General features: G+C 38.2%; 1 long non-coding RNA gene across 2 annotated transcripts in view; it reads right to left on the minus strand.

The window, feature by feature from the left end:
• LOC109022696 overlaps nucleotides 1-19,384 on the minus strand; it is a 225,364-nt gene that overhangs the window by 32,777 nt on the left and 173,203 nt on the right. For both annotated transcript variants that reach the window (XR_004499659.1, XR_004499660.1), the window contains one exon: nucleotides 6,284-6,346. This is a non-coding gene — a long non-coding RNA (uncharacterized LOC109022696). The remainder of the gene's footprint in view (nucleotides 1-6,283; nucleotides 6,347-19,384) is intronic.

Genomic DNA, 19,384 nt, shown 5'->3' on the forward strand with positions numbered 1-19,384 from the left:
AGAATAACAAAACCAGAAATTTGCTCATATATTTTTGACTACTCTGTGCTATTTCAGCAGCACAAAACTAGTAATAACTTACTTTACCTTTTCTGATAAACTGGATTAACAGCAGCTTTGGTACAGGGGAAGGTCTCAAAATGGCTGAGCCCTAAACACCCAAGTTCTGTCAGTGATTCCAAATAATGGTTGTTAAATCAGAAATGTCCCTCTGTTTTCTTTGGATGTGCCTCTGGACAAAGACACTGTGGTTGCAGAATGAAATACAAATTCTCTCCAGCTCTCTGAGGTGACTTAGCTCTTAATACAGGCAGGACCTGGCATTGCAGTGGGTTTTTGCCATGCTGTAATTCCTTGGATCACACTTTACCAAGGAAATTGTGGTGATCCAAAGGGTGCTGGGTGGGTCAGAGCCTCTGGAGCTTTTCTTTGTGAAACACTGGGGACATGTCTACCGAAGGAACAACTGGGAGTTGCAGATCCATTGGATCTCCAGATTTTCCCTGAATATCTTAATGGAGATTTTTTTCCAAATGCAAGAAGCAAAGTAAAGGCACAAGAATGACAATGTTCTGTCTTACTTACAGGAACAAACACTCAGATGGGCCCTAGGTTTGAACCCATCCCCGTTTATCCACGTCACAAAGTGCATTTATTTCCTACAGAAGCATCACATCAGTGCAATGCTGAGTCTACAAGGCACACTTTTATTCCAGCTGCACTGCAAAGGTAAAATATGTCAGACTTCACTTAAAACAGACAATATGTTTTATGACTTTAAAATGAAATCACAGAAGACCTAACTCTATCCAGCTGTTGTTAATAGAGCTTTTTTTCCCCTTTGTTTTTCATTCTCTACCTTAATCCACTTCAAAATTACCTCACAGTCTCATTCATTTTTGCTCGTAACTTGATAACTCTTGCCAAAACAATGTATTGCACATTACAGGGTAAAAAACCTAAATTAAAGAACAGAGAAAGAAATAGAGAAAATGTATATTCATTCAATCTGGTGATGCTGCAATAAAAATTTGCATAGCAACCTGCAACTAGGCCTAATAGAATTACAAATTTATCATGCCTTTGAAGGACAGATGAAACATTCCCACATTTTCTGCATCAGTCATTTCTATTCAGTTCAGCTTAGTATAAACAATTCCCCTTATTTTGCAACTAATTGAAGAATTAATATAAAAGGATTGAACACCTGTTGCTCTGTTGGCAGAAACCAGCAATTACAATGTTTCTTTCCAGTGAACTTAAACTACAAAAGAAAAAAAAATTAAAATAACAAAAGAAAATGTACTGGTAGCCAGAGTCTTTTTGAACCCACAGACGATATTGCAGTTTTTACTCAGATTGTGAGTGGTCCCTGTTAGGCTTCACTGGTTGATGCAGGTCTCCCCTCTATCCTCCCATTTAGCCACTGCTCCCTTAAGCATTTTCCATCAGCTTGGAGCAATTCTGATTCACTCAACCTCATCTCTGCTCTGTCCCTACACTTTAAGACAGACTTAAAATTCAGTCTGGATCCTCCTGTCATGCAGATCCTCTTTATCAATTTCCTATCACAAACATTAATCACTGAAAATAAGTGCTGTTAAAAAGATAAACTAAATCCATTTTCATCTCCTCCTGTTATTCCTTATCTAGAAAAGGGCTCAGGTAAACCTTAAGCTGATAGGAGACAAACATGGGGACCTGTGAGCAAATGATTTTTTTAATATGGAAACATGGAAAGAAAACACAACCAAAATACAATCAACTTTCAAATCCACTTAAAATAAACATTGTTAACTGTCCTTGCTGATGCAAAACACAAACAACTAAATATTGGAAATATCAAACATCTTGTTATGTTCACCTCCAGTAAAAGTAAAGTCAGAAATTCAGGGCTTCAAAATACCCAGAAAACAGAACTGTTTGCTGGTAACATGGGAGCTCCAGGAACAGAGCCCTCACCTCTGTGTGGAACAGCCACATTTCACCCTCTCTTCCCATAGGAGTCTGATCTGCTCCTGACCACACCACAGGCGTGTTGTTCCACTCTTTTTCTTTACATAAACAAACTTAAATCACTTTCCAGCAAAACTGTCACTATTGCTGTCTTTAATGACAAATTATTCTTGAAAATAATACTCCTTTTCACTTTTTATGGAAAAGTATGTGGAAAAAGACAGTATAACTTTTTCCCAACTATTTTGGAATGAGCATCACTGTTTGGTCCAGATGTTCTGACTTTGGCAATAATGTGTGTTCCATCTCACTGGGGAGGCCTCATCTTTGAGGTCAGTTCCAGAAGTAACCCTCACTTAAAAAAATCATGGTGAATATACAGGCACAGCTCTTATCTCTCTTGCTTCACAGCTGTTTCTAGGAGTGGAAACACTCACTCTTTTTGTCTCTTTTTGATAGGATACCTGCTCATGGGATGTACATTTTTTTTCCAGACAGGATGAGGAGGACTGCAAACCAGAATGAAATGGGGGTCATACAAATTGGGGTATAAACCTCCACAAGCCAAATTTTGTCTCTAGAGTCAGATTGGGATTTTTTTCCCCCCCCTTGGTGCATTCTAGAATTGCCTTAAAAAAACAAACAAACAAAAAACAAAAGAAAACAAAACAAACCCCAAAACACCAGGACTGAGGAGGGATGATTTTGTCTGTGGCACCCACCCTACATGGGTGGAGGCACTGAAGGCAGATTCCAGTATTTTGGAAACCATTTGCACAGGGAGTGTGATTTCTCCTAGTCCTGCTGAGCTAGAAAGATGAACCAAGAACCAAAACAGACAGGGGCATTTTGGGTCAGGTCTGACCCTGGCCTGACATTTGGCCTGACATGCTGGTCATGGGTGCTGAGACCCCAGAGTGAGGCTGGGCTGAGTCAGCGAGTCACAGGAAGGTGGGAACACAGGTGGGCCTGCAGGTCATTTGGATGTGTGCTCGTAACACTGAATTCTTCAGGCACAAAGAAATAATATCATAAATTCAGGGAACACCAGGATCAACTTGTGACATTGCCACTGCTACCCAAGCAGCAGCATGCAAGATGCTCTGGAAAATATTTTAAGGACAAAAGAAAACGCTCTTTTCCTTTTCAAAAAAATAGAAACCTATATAATGCCAGCAACAAAAAACAAATGTATAAGGTAAGCTATTCCCTGAAGGAAGAAAAAAAGCATTAAATACTTGGTATTTTCCTGAGTTAATAAACCAAAATAACTTTTAAAGCTTTCCTGTTAATGAATTAAAATAATCATCATTCTTTCCTTAAGTGTCTGCAGTACAAAGTCACGGTCCATTAAGGCAATGTGTCAGCATTGTTCATAACAGGATTTAAATGAAATAATCAAGTAATCAAGACTATTTCAACATCAGTAAAGCCTCAGAGTGATCATTATGTACAGCCATGAAACAATACCTTTTGCATACTTTCCCTGATCAGATTAAAGTGGTGATGAATTCCTCGATGGCTCAAGTGTGCTCCAAGGAAAGCTAGAAGGTTGTACAGTTAACTCCCAGGGTGTAACTCTAAACCATACAACCTACTACCTCAACCCGGATGCACACAGCTTCCGACGGTGACCATAAAGTCTTCTTCATTTCTTCAGCCTTTCTTTGAAATGTGACAGCAGCCACTGGCCTACATTTTTCCCTTGGGGGGAGGCTTTCAACTGCAGTTATTCCCCACTTTTAAGACAATAAGGCATATTCTGAGATAGATGTTTCTACTGGAGCGGTAGAAGTTCTGTTCTATCCTGTTTACAGATGTATAAAGATATATATGTGTGTGGTGTGTGTGTATATATATACATACATATTTGATAGGGATGATGCAAGCCCAGAACATATCTGGACAGAAATGAGTATTTTGTCTTTACAATAAGAATAAAATATAATTACCTTCTTTCTTTTTGAGTGTAATACTGTGGAATGGCATATTTAATGAGGCCAGGAAATTGTATATCCTACACTCCCTCACTGGAAACCCTACGATTCCCTAACACCTCATTCTAAATTTTAATAAGATATTAAGCCAAAGATGCTTAAAGCAACCTATAAAAGAACAAAACCCTTAGTCAAGTTGGAAGGCAATGGGCAAGAGAAGAATCCCAAAATCAGTCCATGGTTTTGTACACCCATTTGGGCTTGTTGTCAAACACGGCTGCAGTGGGTGCTGCATGAAGTTTTGCCAGATCACCACACTGACACAGACCCATAGAAGCGAGCTTGTGCAGTGCGTTTCAACACAAGATCGGATCTACGGGTTTATGCCAATTGGCATCACTGGTCAGGGTTTTCCTCTTACAGAGAGTGCAGAAGACTTTAAACAAACATAGGATGAGATGTGAGAACTAGTATTCAAGAGTGAAGACATTACCATCTATTGCAAAGAAGACTCCTCCAAACTTAACTGCATAAATGGTGGAGGCAACAAACAAGCCAAAGATTTGTGACTAGCTTCTATTTGAAAATAGAAGAAATTTCCTTTTTTTTTCTTTAACAGATTAACAGCAAGAGATTGTTTTGTCTTTGTCAGGAACTTATGTCCTTTTGTGCGCTCGTTGCCTTACTGATGAACTCTCAACTCCCAACTTGCATCTGACTATGGTGTGCTCGATTGGATTCAATAACTGGACATAACATAGTAGTGAACAGTTCAGGTTTTCCTTTGTGTCTGAGCTCGTATCATGTACTACAACTCAAAATAAAATTCACCCCACCAGTCTGAGATGCAACAAGGCACGGTGGAGTTCACAACATTGTGAAAACTGCGTAGCTATTTCTTCACATTACACCACAACTAAAGTACTGCTTGACAGTCAAAGCAAACAAAGCCACTAATCAAAGCAAAGTTAATTTGTGTATTTTATTCACTAACCCTCCCATCAATGCGATTCCCTAGTAATAAGAATACAAGTGGAAATGCAGTTTTTCAAAACTTCAGGGTTAACACCTACAACAAATCTATCCTTCTTGTGACCAGCAAGGAATCCAATAAAAATTATCCCACACTGAATGTACGGTACCTTAAACAACAGACTGAAAACAGCTCCTCTGGGGCAAAATCCAGTAATTCAGAAAGATGACACACAGACAGTTTTATAACTTTCATACTCTAATCAAATGCATTGATAAACTCTGCACCTTTAAGCACAACACCTGACACATTGGAATAACTTGCAACAACATAAATGCAAAGGCATTTGCAAAACACAGCCGTGACATGCAGGTATAAATTTAAAACCAGGCGCCATATAAAGGTTTCTTTTGATTTAAGCGGTAACTGAAATCTGTATCTGAATAAAATTTTAATACCTTCCTGCCACTAGTTCTCACCACAGTCCTAATTCTTTGTTAGTTGGGCAAAACACCTTTCAAGAGAATAAATGTTTATCAATAGCAAAGTTTTTTCACCAGGGCAAAGCTTCATTTTCTTGCAGACTTCAATATGTATTTCTGGTTCAATAATGACAGCTGACCATTATTGAAATACCCTTTCCTTCCCCTCTCTTTTTTAATTTAGTGGATTAAATCTTGCATGTTCATACCCTCTTGCATTTTAAAAAAACCTTTTATTTTCTAGAAAAGTCTTTTTAAAACCTGCTTTCACTTTCTGTGCAACACTTCATCATTCAGAAGGAATGATATTTTTATAACTTTATATTTCTGCTGACACTGAAGAGAATATGTAGAGACAAGCCCTCAAACTAGAATAGTTATCCTAGTATCAGAAATAAGTTTGCAGACTGCATGTACAACTTACTGAATGATTGTAATAAGTGCTATAAAATTGCTTTTCCAACTTTCTTTCTCTTTTGTTTTTGTGAATAAAAGATATATTCCACATTTGAAAAATAATTGGTCACTGCATTATAGTTACATAGTAACAAGTTGATAAATGTACTACAAATATATTAGTAATATGAGTATATTATTAAATATATGTCATATATATGTATCTTGTATATTTGCTAGGTGTAGTCAAAGAACAAATTATGTTTTGATTTTTCAGTTAATTCTTAAGCTTCATGTAAACACACAGTATAAAGCTACATCTTTATGCAGTTACAGCTACACAAACTGCAACATTCCCAACAAATAATGAGAGCAAAAGTTTAATACACATCTCTAAAATTATATTTGTAGGCCTTCTTAATGAAATTTTTTTTTTAAATTTGAACTGCTTCAGGTTCTTGCCAATAGCTTTATTGTATAAAAAAAAAAAAAAGAAAAGAAAAAAAAAAGAAAAAATGTATTTAAGATCACTGTATTACCTTCGCTGAAATCTGGTATAATTAATTTCTTCACTTTCCTTTTTCCTTTTAATTTTTCTTTCACTAAAAAAAAAAAAACAAACAACAAAAACAGTGAGACAAAGATTTTGAAATATCTGTTTTATGTGAAGTGTTTTCTGAACATGAAACATACACAAAATTAGTAATTATGCTTTTAAGATATAAACCCGACACTGCTGATGCCCCTCCTGAGGGACATGGGAAGACATGCTGTGAACACGCACGTTTTGGGAAAGGGACTCTTTTTCTATTTTCTAGCCTGTTTTTAAACCTACAAATACTTAATATCAATTAGGAATTTCAGAAGAGAAGGAGCAAACTTAACAAAAATTAATACTCTTTATCAAGCCGTGAACACAATGAGGTAGTTTGGTAGGGAACCTCAGAAATATACAGGCATAAACTAAGTGGCTTAAATCAAGCAAAAACTTATGGGGGGGTGGGGGAAGTGATTTGTCTGACCAGACAGAGAAATTTGAAAAGTTATTTTAAGCTAATGCAAGCCTTGGTTTTTCTTAGCTTAGGTATGAATGACAAACAAAACTATTCCAGCAAACTGTTGGGGAGGGCAGTATCACCATAAATCTAAGAAACACTTTCTGGTCCAAAATGGGTATATGGAGGTGCATGTGTCATATATATATATATAAGGTCTCCATTCAGAAATTTCCCAGAATTCATTGCAGAACAACAAAAATATAAAGTAGCAAAATTAGCATATAATCTTAGAAATTGCTCTGTATTCAGAAATGTATAAAAAGTGAAGAACATGTTAAAACAGTTCTATTTCATAAAGGCATATTTATAAAGCCTTTTATTAGGGATACACGTATCATGAACATTTTGAAAAAAACCAACGAATGTAAGAGACGCTGATGAAAGAGACACTGCAATTTCAAAGTAATTTCCAGCCGAGAACATCTGTATTTTTAATATAAATTAAAAAGACTAGGAAAATATAAAAAAAAAAATTAAAAATATCCAAACTACATAAAACATCAATTTGGCCAAGCATTTAAAAATCTGTCACTCAGAATGAATTTTGTTACACACTCTTGTAATTGTTTAGGAATATGTTACAACAGACAAGACAAATGCCTTAAGTAAAAGGCCCTACTAAAGTGTCATATGCTCAAAACTTACTTTAACTGTACACGCGCTTATCACAAACATCCTGAATGGGTATCTTAAATACTGTTTTCAGCTATTCCTGGACAAGTGCGGCTTTTCCAAATATCTTAAAATAGTTACTGTTACTGGCTGCAAACCAGGCGTGCTTCATGAATGTCCCAATAATGTGCCTTTTATTCCAGTGCTTATCACACTGATTTCTTTGTAACGGATTTAGATACAAACTGTAAGAAACTCATATATGAATTAGCTCAGTAACAACTTTAATATCGCTACGAGAGCGATCCTTTCCTGCAGCTTAACATGGTTTTTTTTTTCACTTCTCCTCTTTAGAAACTGAAAGCATGAGTCACACTGTAAAAAAAAGAATTTAATTTCCTTAGCAACCAGATCTAAATACCCACAACTTTCTAAGAGATAACCAAAGCTTAGACAGAATAAATATAACATTAAGGTCTTTGCATAACTCCAGTGCTTAGCTAAGACAAAATGTGCCTAACCACTTATTTCTATAGACCCTCGATTTTTTGTTTACTTTCTATTTTTAGCAGCATTAGATCAAACACACCCCCAAAAGTTAGTTTTAAAATGTGTGAAGAGAAGACTACATTAAAATTAATACACAAGAACTCAGTTGCAAAACATGTTTAAAAAACCTTACAAAAAGAAAAAGAGGAAAAAAAGAAACAGAAGCTATACCTGATATGAAAGGTACGTGTTCACCCAGTGCCAAATACTGCTATGTGAGCAATAGTGAAAAAACCAAGCAAACAAACAAAAAATTAATTCCATCTTTCTTTTTTCCTTTTTTTTTTTTTTTTTCTTTTTTACTTAAAGAAACAATCTCCTATGCTCATTTTGTTACACTGTTTTAAGAAGCTCTAACACGTCCTGATGCCTCTGTAGTGAAACATGCCAGATTTTTTTTGGAAGCAGGAGAGTCACTTTTTTTTTCTGTACGCTTGTATGTAGGACAAACTCAGATTTGTTTCTTCTTCTTAGGGCTCCTGTTCTTTCTCGGAAGAAGACCAGGATGCCTGTCTTCTCTCTCTCTTGCTCTTCTCGGAATTCCAGGCACAAAGCACTGCGCAAAAGCTGCACCAATCCTTGCCACAAATGCCTGCCCAGGACAAGAGGTGGGGAGAGACCAGAAAATTCACCTCGCCCCGGCGCCGGTTTTATAAATGGGGATTGCACAAATGTGCCGGAGCAAAGGGGTGAAAAGGCAGGGTGCCAGTTTGCTACACTAGGCTGCAATGATCTCACGTTCAGTGCTGTAGCCCCGTTTGCCCAGTTCAAACGCCTGTTCATTAAACAGGAGGAAGGGAAAAAAAAAAAACCCACAAAAAACCAAACCAAACCAAAGCAAAAAAATCCTCCCCAAAAACCCCAGAAAAATAAAAAAAAAAAAATAACAACTTTTATCCTTCCGACACTCAGGAGGGCTGTTCTAAGCTACACGTCACCAATAAAAAAAAAAATAAAACGTGTAGTTCTAAAATGCTGTTATGAAGTATAATTATTCTGCTTATATTTTCTTTCTTTCTTTTTTCTATCTGGAGATAAGAAGCAGAATTTATCAGGCGTGAAAGGGACAGCCTCCTGGTGGTGTGCCAAAAAAGCCAGAATAAAGGCAAAGTTGTGCTTCAAAGCTCAATCGCTTGCTGAGTCTGGCTAAAGTCAAGTTTTAAGATCCACCATTTTCTGAGCCATGTAAGAAAAGAGGAAAAAAGTCAGAACGGGCACTGCTTTCCAAGTCTCCGTTGGCACCATCACAAAATCTCAGCCGTAAGGTCACATGATGCTGTGCCAAATGTGGAGTGCATTCCCATAAACCATTCTGCTGATACTGCGAAGGCAGCTATTGTCTAGTTTATACCCAAAGTTCAGCCCACTCTTCATTGAATTAGCTGAAAAACGCATCACCTTTGGGGGTTGGGAGCCATGGAAACGTCTACCTGGCAGGCTGCCCACTTTTTCTGCCCAACAACCAGAGATGGAATTGTGCTGCCTAATGTAACGATGACGAGGAATGTGAAGAGTCGTCCAAAGTGAATCTGATTCTTGCAAAGCCTGCCTCATTTGCACAGCAAACTCTGGCTTCTTGTCATTAAAAAGGGGAGGGGGGAGGGTAGAAGGAAAAAAAAAAGCGCCTTTCTCCTAAATGTAGCAATTAAAGGTCTAGTAAACATGCCTAGTCTGCAACTTTCCTTCATAACATACCGAAATGGTTCCCAAAATAAAGCGCTTGCTATAAAACAAGTTTTCTGACTTAAAGCAGCACTTGCTCCTCCCCAAATTAATGTGGCATCCCCTGGACATTTTTTCTCCCTGAAAAAAATTAGAAAAGGAAAGGAAAAGACTCTACACAGCAGATCTCTCATCCCTTCTTTCTACCTTTCTTTATTACTTCCTGATTTTATCAAATTATACATGAATGCGGCAATACCCACCAGTAACGGTGGGGCTGCAACATTGCTGCAATCTCCCTCAATGCAGTCTCCTGAGAAAACTGCTTGTGTTTCCAGCAGCACAAAACTCTTCATCTGAGCCCTCTTATCTTCACCAGTGAGTAGGACAGCTGGTCTGCAAGTTTGCAAACCAGCACATTTGAAACCAGCCAGTACCCTCCCTTCTTCAAAATGCATTTAAACTGGATTTTGTGAAAAGAGATGCAGTCAGGCAGAATTTATAAATTATCCAAGTTACTAAATAGACAAAGTAATAGACATTACTCTTCTGCTACAGACCTGAAATTTTGATTTTGCCCAGCTATTGTTCTAAAGTAAAATGTCACGTAAAATGTCACTTCTAAATGAAAATACCACGTAACTTACTGAGCAGAAAACATATATTCTCCCCACACCTGAAAATCTCATATAGAAGAATTCAGAGCTTTGTGCTGTCAAAAACTAACTTTACTGTTTCTACACCATGAACTTTAATAGCTACTGCAAAAAGCAATGTTAAAAAAGTGACAATTTCTCTGATCCTCCCATTAAAAAAATGGAGCTGTGGGAGGAGTCTCTCTACCTAATTAGCATGCCTCCAAATGCTCCTGTGGAGGTTGCATGCTAGAGGTCTTACAGCTAAAATCTGTGAAGAAAAGGCAAACAAACTAGGAGACAATGGGCTAGAAACTGCACTGTGAGGACAGGAAAACCCATTCCCAGGGACACTGCAGGCTATAACTCTCCAGCTCAGCTACTTTTATGTTTTGTTTTACAGTTCTTTCCAGTTTCACTTTATTTACCTGGAGGAAATTGAAGGCTCATTAAAAGGAAGGAAGTGTGAGAAAGAGGGCTTTGAAGTAGAGGAAGATGGCTATGATGGTGGTGCAGCCCTCAGAGTGAGGTCCTGGGGCTGTCATCTAGCTGGGACTGGGACAGTGCACGTGGCAGCCTGGCAGCACAGGTCCCACCCTGCCTTGCTCCTGGCACATCCTGGAGGCTGGCACACAGGTTTCTGGGCAGGCAGGTGTGACTGGGAGGCAAAGAACACTGGGGGAACCACTCTACAGATGGTGGTGGTGATGCTGGTGGGATCTAGAGGATGGGAAAATGGTACTACCATACAGTCCAGCAGGGACAAGGGGCTGGGGGGAAGTGCTGGGTACAACACCAGGGATGGAAGTGACCCTGCTCCATCTGCTGAGCATGGGGTCAGCCCCGCTCTGGTCAACTTGTGGGTGCTGTCCATCAGAAGAGAAACTTGTTATGGCCCCAGAAAATCAGTTCCTGGCTTAGTTTGCCTCTTTTTCAGCTTTGGAATTTTTCAAGGACCAGCAGCTGGAGGAAAGCCCTCTGGTGCAGTGACATGGTCTTCCAGACTGCAGTGCCATGTGCATGGTCTTGAATCCAGACATCCTTTTCCTTTCACTATGAACTAAGGATGGCTGAACAAGTGCCACCAGTAAGTGGAAATGCTGCGTATCACTCCAGCTGCTTGCCCTAAGACCCATGGCTTGGATCAGAAGCATCACATTGACCTCCAAGGACCACAAAGAAGCTTTGTGTGTCACTGTCTCTCAGCCATAAAAGCAATGCAAGAGAGGATTCTTCTGTAAAGGTCTTGGAGATTTACTAACATATCTTTGAGATTATTTAGAACTAAGTTAATTTTTCCAGACTCAGAAAAATTCAGCCAAATATCTTTAATAACAGTTATTTAGAAACTGAAACTCGAGATTCAATTTATGTCACTTTAGTAGTTTTCTTATTGATTTGAGCAAAAATCAAACCAAATTTTTACTTTTTCTTTTTTTTTTTTGTTATTTTTTGTTTTTTCCCTAACAGGACACCTGGGACTCCAGTTCATCCCACCTTACATTTTACCATTAACCATAAAAATGTTTAGGCCATAATACATCTCCTACAGAACCACCCATATGCCCAGGTGCATTTTGCACCATGGTGAAAAATAAGGGTTTCATTAGAATTGAGTAAAAACCTTCCACTAAACAACAGTGAATTGTTGAACACTGAACTGTTCAAATTTTCTACTATTATTCAGTGGTGAGATGTGAAAAGGACAAGAGAACAGAGAACAAGAGAACCTTCAGATCTCAGAAGGATATTTTCCAATAATTACAAATAATAGACAGTCTGAACTGGGCAAATCTGAACAGCAGCTTTTGAGGGGTGACATGCTTTTTTTAGTTTTTCCATGTGTGGAAAAACACTTCAATATGTGGCAAGCTCTCAATAACGAATACTGACTTCACCAATATTCAAGAAGGATGTTAAAAAGCTGTTAAAATATCACTTGCATATGTGCCTGACAACAATTAGAGATGTAGATGAACCTCAGAGTGCTTCGCCTATGAACTAATTCATGGGCAACACAAAGGGAACCAAGAACTTGTGTCTGTGGGAGTGCCTGGCCCTGTTCATGTGCAGCTGGAGGAGGCAGGGAGGCCGGGTGGAGGGGAGCTGCACACAAACAACCTCTCAGTGGGAGAAGAGGGCAGTGATCCTTCCTCTACTGGGGAGGCAAGGAGGACACGAAACCTGGACCGTGCCGAGGGTATCTGGTCACAGACAAATATAGTTGTACTGTACTCGGTTCCCACAGAACAACCATCACCCCAAAATTCTTAGGTTAAAAGGATAAACAATGGGAAAGGAAAAATCAGAGTATTCCCTGGGCATGGCAACCCACACAAGATATGATGGGAAATCTGAAAGAGATTGGGAAGGAAACAGCATCCATGCCAGTGTGAAGGGAGAAGTATGAAGGGAATCTCTGCTCTTTACATAGCAGTTCTTGAACATGAAAAAAAACCCCAAACTAGCAAGTTTAAAACTTTAAAACTACAAGTTAAAAGCTGAAAACACACAAAGTGAAGAGGACATGCAAGTGCTGGATATATTGCACATTTCTGGATAACTTTAACACACTATATTGCACGGCATAACACTTTATAACTAAATGGTCTTGCTCTGCAGATCACATTCTCAAAGGCCCTAGTGTATAGAGGTGACAAAAATTATTTGTAAAATGCATGCAAATTAAAAGTTATCATCTGCTAGCTACTTTAATTTTATCCCCAAATGGCACTATGCCTTCTGTTTTTTTCTGCCTTAAGGTTAACAGCACCGAATTAAGAGACTTAAGCAAGATGCTCTGTGGTAAGAGCCAGAGATGTCATTCCTCTTAAATTTAAGTCTAATTTTCCCCTTTCTGAAATTTCCAAGAACCAGTTTGTTTTAAACTCCTTCTCTTCTAAACTTTTCACTATGTTATTTGAAACTTAAATAAGTTTTGGCCTTTGGCTGTATGGCTGGGTACCAGTTCTTCACAACCTTCTTTCTGCTTTGCTACAGGATTAAGAAAGTCTTTAGAAATACATAGCAATAGAAAACTGAATAATGCACATCCAATACTCTTGTTCATGCAAGAAAAGCCTTGTTCATAGATTTTTTGGAGATTAGCTCTTCCCTTAAGTGTGCAGATATTCATAAACAACAAAGGGTACAAATAAAATGAAATTAAACCGCTACTGAAAATTCAGATGAGCCTTTTCCAGTAACTCTTGCATGGTATAAAGAAAGTACCAGGAGCAAACAGGAGACACCATTCTCTTCTCCACAGGGAAGCAGAGTTGTGGTAGAATAAACAGCACAGCTACAGGAGAGATGGTTTGGAGTCGAGTTCATAGCGAGGCCCAAGCAAAAGCCAGGCTCTCTGGATACTCACCACCTCTTAGGGAAAATTAGCCTTTTACATGTGATAATTCAGGCACAAAGAGATATGTTCCTTTCTTCACAAGCAACAACAGTGACTCAGGTAGAAGTGCTATGGTGTTCTATCAAACCAAGCAGATGCTAGGAAGCTCTTTGCCACAATTTCCTTCAACATATTTGTTTCAGCTCCGATTTATTTCACTACTGTCACTCCAGAAATGTTAAGTTCACAGCAAGAGATAAAACATCCAACACCCTCACATACACCCAGTCTTAGATGTAGAAAAACACTTACATTCTCTTTACCTTGTTTTTCTCTCTAAGTGCAAATATGACTGAGTATCATCATCATCATTCAGTGGATGAAAAAATCTGAAACTTATATTTTTTCCTTAAATATAAAAGCTTTTAGCATATCACTCCTCAAAATTCCTTAGTACCATGGCAGTTAAATGCTGTCACCAGTTCTAGAGGCAAAGGAACCAAAGATTAACTTGTTTTCAGAGACAACATTACTTTACTGAGTGCAGAATACCTGACATTGCTCAGTGTTAAGTACACTGCACTGAATCATAAGTACTACCTTGAATTAGATAATTTCTAAATACCACCCACACAGTTTGCACCAACTTGACCACTACCTTTGAAAATTGAAATCTGAAGGTACCTTGGTATAGTTCCTGGTCATAAGGGTAGGAAGACAGTGCACACAGAGAATCAGCTAGCAGAGGTCAAACAACAAATAACCCCTTTTATGCCCTCTACTTGTGATAAAGAAAGAAATGCGTGCTTCTTTTCCTAATATCTCTTCAAAACAAGGACAAGTATAACCAGAATGGAAACCAGAAACTTTTACTGCTTCCTGATTCAGCAGCATGCCCAGTGTCTAAACCTGTCCCAGTATAACTCCCGTCCCAATGGTCCCCTTGAAAAATGGTAGCAATGCTTCATTGAGTTCATGCCCATGTGTAAAGAACGCCATCACAACAACAATCCTCTCCCAAGCTTCAGAAAGAAAAATCCTCAGGGGCCTGGGATTGCACAGATAGAAAGAATTCTGCAGAAGGCTCAGATGACTTCTTGCTCCCTACTGCCTGGCAGGTTATGTAGCAAGTCCCACAAGGCCACTTATTTTTCTTAGGACTCATTCTTGACCTGAATACAGTCTGGTAATATAAAGGATGTCAGAGGGGTATTCTTTGTACCATTGATTTATCTGTCACTGATAAGGAGTTGTTATTTTTTTTTTAACTTCATAATTTTCCCATATGAACATGTATGAATCCTGGCTGCTCAAAACTCAAAACCTTATAAAATGTTAAGTAAGAAGAGCATTTTGCTTAGCTGCCTTGAATCAAAAGTAGAACATAAGCTGTGTTTCACCTATCCCCTGACTGCTATAAATGACATAGTCTTACACCTCAGTATGGCAGAGGTCATTGGAAAAAAGAGAAAATACAAATTTTTGAAATATAATTAATTATTTCAGGAAGGAAATGGCATACATCTCTAGGTCCTTATATTTCTACAGTTCTGGACAGTACTTTCCAAAACATCAGCATGCTTTCCAGTAGATATATATGCACATATGCCCAAAAATATCCCACACATTTTCTTATCTTAATTAAAAAAGAATATGGGATCTGTGCATGCATTTTGCTGGGTTATATTCCCATCAGGCTGAGTTAGCCTGAAAAAAACTCCTAGTTGAAAAGAAAGAACATGTGCATTATAGTCCAATGCAAGGTGTGTTTTTGATTCAGCAGACCAAAGTATCAAGTGGTTTTGAAGTAAAAATGGCTAGAACTGTTTTAAATATAGCACTATTCAATTTCCCTACTGTGAATTCTTGATTCTCCAAAATAATCTCACCCTAAACAGCAGAATACCTCAAATCTAGATTTTAAAGTACTTTTATATTGAAATAATTAACACTTTGTACATTAAAATGTTTTAAATATTCATTCTAAATTTTGACTTCTTCAGTGTTTTCAGTACAAATGGCTACATTTGCACTTATTTTTTAGTTTAAATTGACTTAATTCTGTGAGGAAAACCTACACTTCAAAATAATCAACATCCCCAGATAACCTGAACAATATAGAGACAGAGGCAGAGGAGATCAAAGACACAGAGCCTTCTTGTAAGATTGAGCAGGCTATGAGTGATCAAAGGCAGGGAAGAGAGGACTCTGGATCTTAACTCCTTCTTCCACTATACATGTATAATTTACAGGTTATTGACTTGTAGAGAGGGAACTATTTATATACTAAATATAGTTTACAGGCCTGAAAAGTTATTTGAAATTCAAAAATTAACTTTAGTAGTTGAAAATATATAGGCAGTATTTTTTAAAACTCCCTTTTCCAATAGGAAATGCTGTTAATATAAGCAGCTTTCTTTTCAATGAACTGTCTCTTTCTGACAAAGTCAAACAAATAAAAAGGCGCACAATGGCTGGTGGGTGTCATCACAGAGAAGATATTGTGCTATTTGGAGGTGATAATTCACAGGAATAATGGAAAACTCATGTTCTAAGTAAAGGTAAACTAATTATACTAACTTTGGGGCAAATTTAGTGAAACGTAACTCAAAATCACAGAATCACAAAATGGTTTTGGTTGGAAGGGACCTTGCAGATCATCTCATTGCAAATCCCTGTTATGGCCACATTCCACCATACCAGCCTGCTCAGAGCCTCCTCCAGCCTGGCCTTGAACATTTCCAGAGATGGGGCATCCACAGCTTCTCTGGGCAACCTGTGCCAGGGCCTCACCACCCTCACAGAGAAGAATTTCTTCCTAATGTCTAATTTAAACCTACTCTCTGTCATCTTGAAGCCATTCTCCCTTGTTCTCTCACTCCAGGCCCTTGTAAATAGTGTCTCTCCCTCTTTCTTGAGTGTTCCCCTCAGGTACTGGAAGGCCAAAATTAAGTCACCCCAGAGCTTTCTCTCTTCCAGGCTGAACAATCCCAGTTCTCTCAGCCCTTCTTCATAGGAGAGTGATTTATCTCTTTATCAAATTACAGTTCCATACTATCTTTGTAAAATACACATTATGCAGTCATATCAGGGCATTTCTTTAGCTTTTGCCTCACACATTGACTCCTGTGTACAAGCAGACTACCTTCCACAAGAGTTTTCACATCTTCCCATACAGGATATTCAAATCAGCACTAGGATCAGCTATCATGCAATCAGCTGAGTATCTTAGTTACCAGATCCTTGGTTACTTGATTATCTGTCTCTATCAGAACTAAGTTCTGTACTAGAAAAAACATTTCTAGTTGAATTTTTCCTAAAAAATGGAACTATTGCCCTCAGGTTTTGATTTGGAAAATCAGGTAAAAACATTTACTCAGAAAATTCTGAATAACTACATAAAAATAAATACCAAACATTATATGTACATTAATGAAAGAATTCAGATTCAGCAGTGATACATGAGTTCATGTAACTTGCGACTCCACAGCTCATTGAATTTTACGATAGTACATATTTCTTCTGCCCCAGATATATTTACACACTGTGAATTTCATGTTTATATCCAAATTTTCTTCTTGGTGGAGAGACAGGAGCCTCATCACAGCCAAGATTACCATAGTGTAGCTGAAAACACATCTGACTTTAAGAGATTGTTCTAGTTCACACTTGACAGCAAAGCTGCAGCTTGGACAAAGGGTGACATATAAATAAGCACAGAATGATTATTGAAGAACCTGAAATATGCTGAACCATTAACCAAAACCACTCAGCACAGTAGGTTAGTCATTGGTTTGAAAATTTCAGTACTGGATGAATGACCAGAACAAAGATTTCAGAGGACCAAAAAGTGTCATGTACCTAAATGATGTTTTTTTCTTTCCTAGTATTAAGTAGAAAACCTTTATTTTTATTTCAAATTGTGACAAGAGTCCTCAGTTGTCTTTCAGCTCCTGTCTGGAGTTCTCAACCACTAGTTTACACAGACTGCATGTACTTGAGAACATTCAAGGGTTTTTATGTAAACTTGCACAGTACAGGTCTTTGGGATCAAAGTCAAGAATTTGCATTTTTCATTACAAAACACGTAAACATGTAAAGTAAAATTTGCATAAAAGGAATCCAGTATGAATAGAATAAACACCTTTTGATCAATACCAGGTATATCCTGGCTTAAAAACTGTGAGGCAGGGCTTGTTGCAGTAGCTCAGAGATAAGTATTTACAGAAAAGTGTACAGTTTGGGTGGAGGGAACTGTCTGGTTTGCTTTCCAGAGAGACTTGGTTGCTGAAGAGAGTCAGTTTACAGCAGTCACAGGAGAATCATAAGGAGGTATATTCAAATGGTTAGCAGCTGCTGGGTACCTAGAGGAATACTTCTGGACTTACTGACATGCCATCTTTTTTATATTTTTCTGATTGTAGCAGGGAATTAAAATTTACTAATCATTAAATCTATAAGTGCATTGCTTTCAGTTTGTTAACAGACGGTTCATTCACCACAGCTCTAATGGACTATATTTGATTGTGCTTCTGCTTCCTGAAAAAGTATTTTTTTAAAACACTATGGTAACTAATGCTCACAGAGCATGAAACCAAGCAACCAGATTTCTGGAATGCATTTCTGGATAGCTTTTATCTAGCAGGAAAGAAGCAGAATGCAACATGTAAGCACCAGTCCCCTTAGTTAAAATGCTGCTAAGTTCTGCAAGCATAATCTAGTTCTGTTCTCAGAGGATTAATAATAGCCATGGCATGGTGTATTCATAGAATCATAGAAAGCTCATCTCATTCCAACTCCCCTGCCATGGGCTGGGACATCTTCCTCTAGACCAGGTTTCTCAGAGCCCAATCCAACCTGGCCTTAGACATTTCCAGGGATGGGGCAGCCACAGCTCCTGGAAGACAATGTCTTCCAGTGCCTCACCACCCTCACAGTAAAGAATTTCTTTTCTAGTTCAAGAGAAATAAACTTTCACAAGGAATGCCAAAATCCTATATCAATTTGAATGATGTATACCTGATTGAATGTAGTGCTGTAAGGCTGCACAGAGCATGCAGAAACCTTGTCTTCACACAGTATGTCCCATGATGAACCTTTTATTTCCATGCTCTGGGAGAGGAGTGGGGCTGTATGATGTCTCTAGGCCTTCATCATACAAACTTTTACACTTGTACTGATATTTACAATTAACCTTCTCACTGAAATTACAAGAACCATCCAATGTGAGGAAGTCTGCAGAGCTTTGTTGAGTATGGGAGCCTTAAAATCAAAGCCACTTACAGCAGATATTTGGGTTAATTACATAAACAAGGAATTAGTGCAGTAAATTTCCTTTAAAATACTTCATTGAGGTCTTTGGAGATGATTTAAACAGTGACATATAACACTAAGATGAACCAAAATATGGTTCATATCCATCAATATGTCACTGAGTACCTCAGATCATTACGTTATGCTGGTACCTACTGACAACTTATACAAGTTTCAAATAACTAGCCAAGTGGCTTCTCCTATATATGTGAAGGATCTAATAAATTGCCTCCTTATCTACATGGAAAAATTTGTTTCTGACATGAGCAGTGTCTACTTGAATTTCCCCCTCCATTTCCATCTGTCTTCAAAAGTGTCAGCAATCTTTCTTGTTCAGGACATAGCTGTATATCTGGATGCCTAATGAAGAGCCCGAGATACCCCACCAATCTAAATAAATAAGCCTAAGGACTGCTTTGATCTCAAAGGATTTAGCAACATACTGAAAATACCTAATAATGACAAAGA

Source organism: Parus major, chromosome 1 (assembly GCF_001522545.3).
Source record: "Parus major isolate Abel chromosome 1, Parus_major1.1, whole genome shotgun sequence".
NCBI classification, from domain to species: domain Eukaryota; kingdom Metazoa; phylum Chordata; class Aves; order Passeriformes; family Paridae; genus Parus; species Parus major.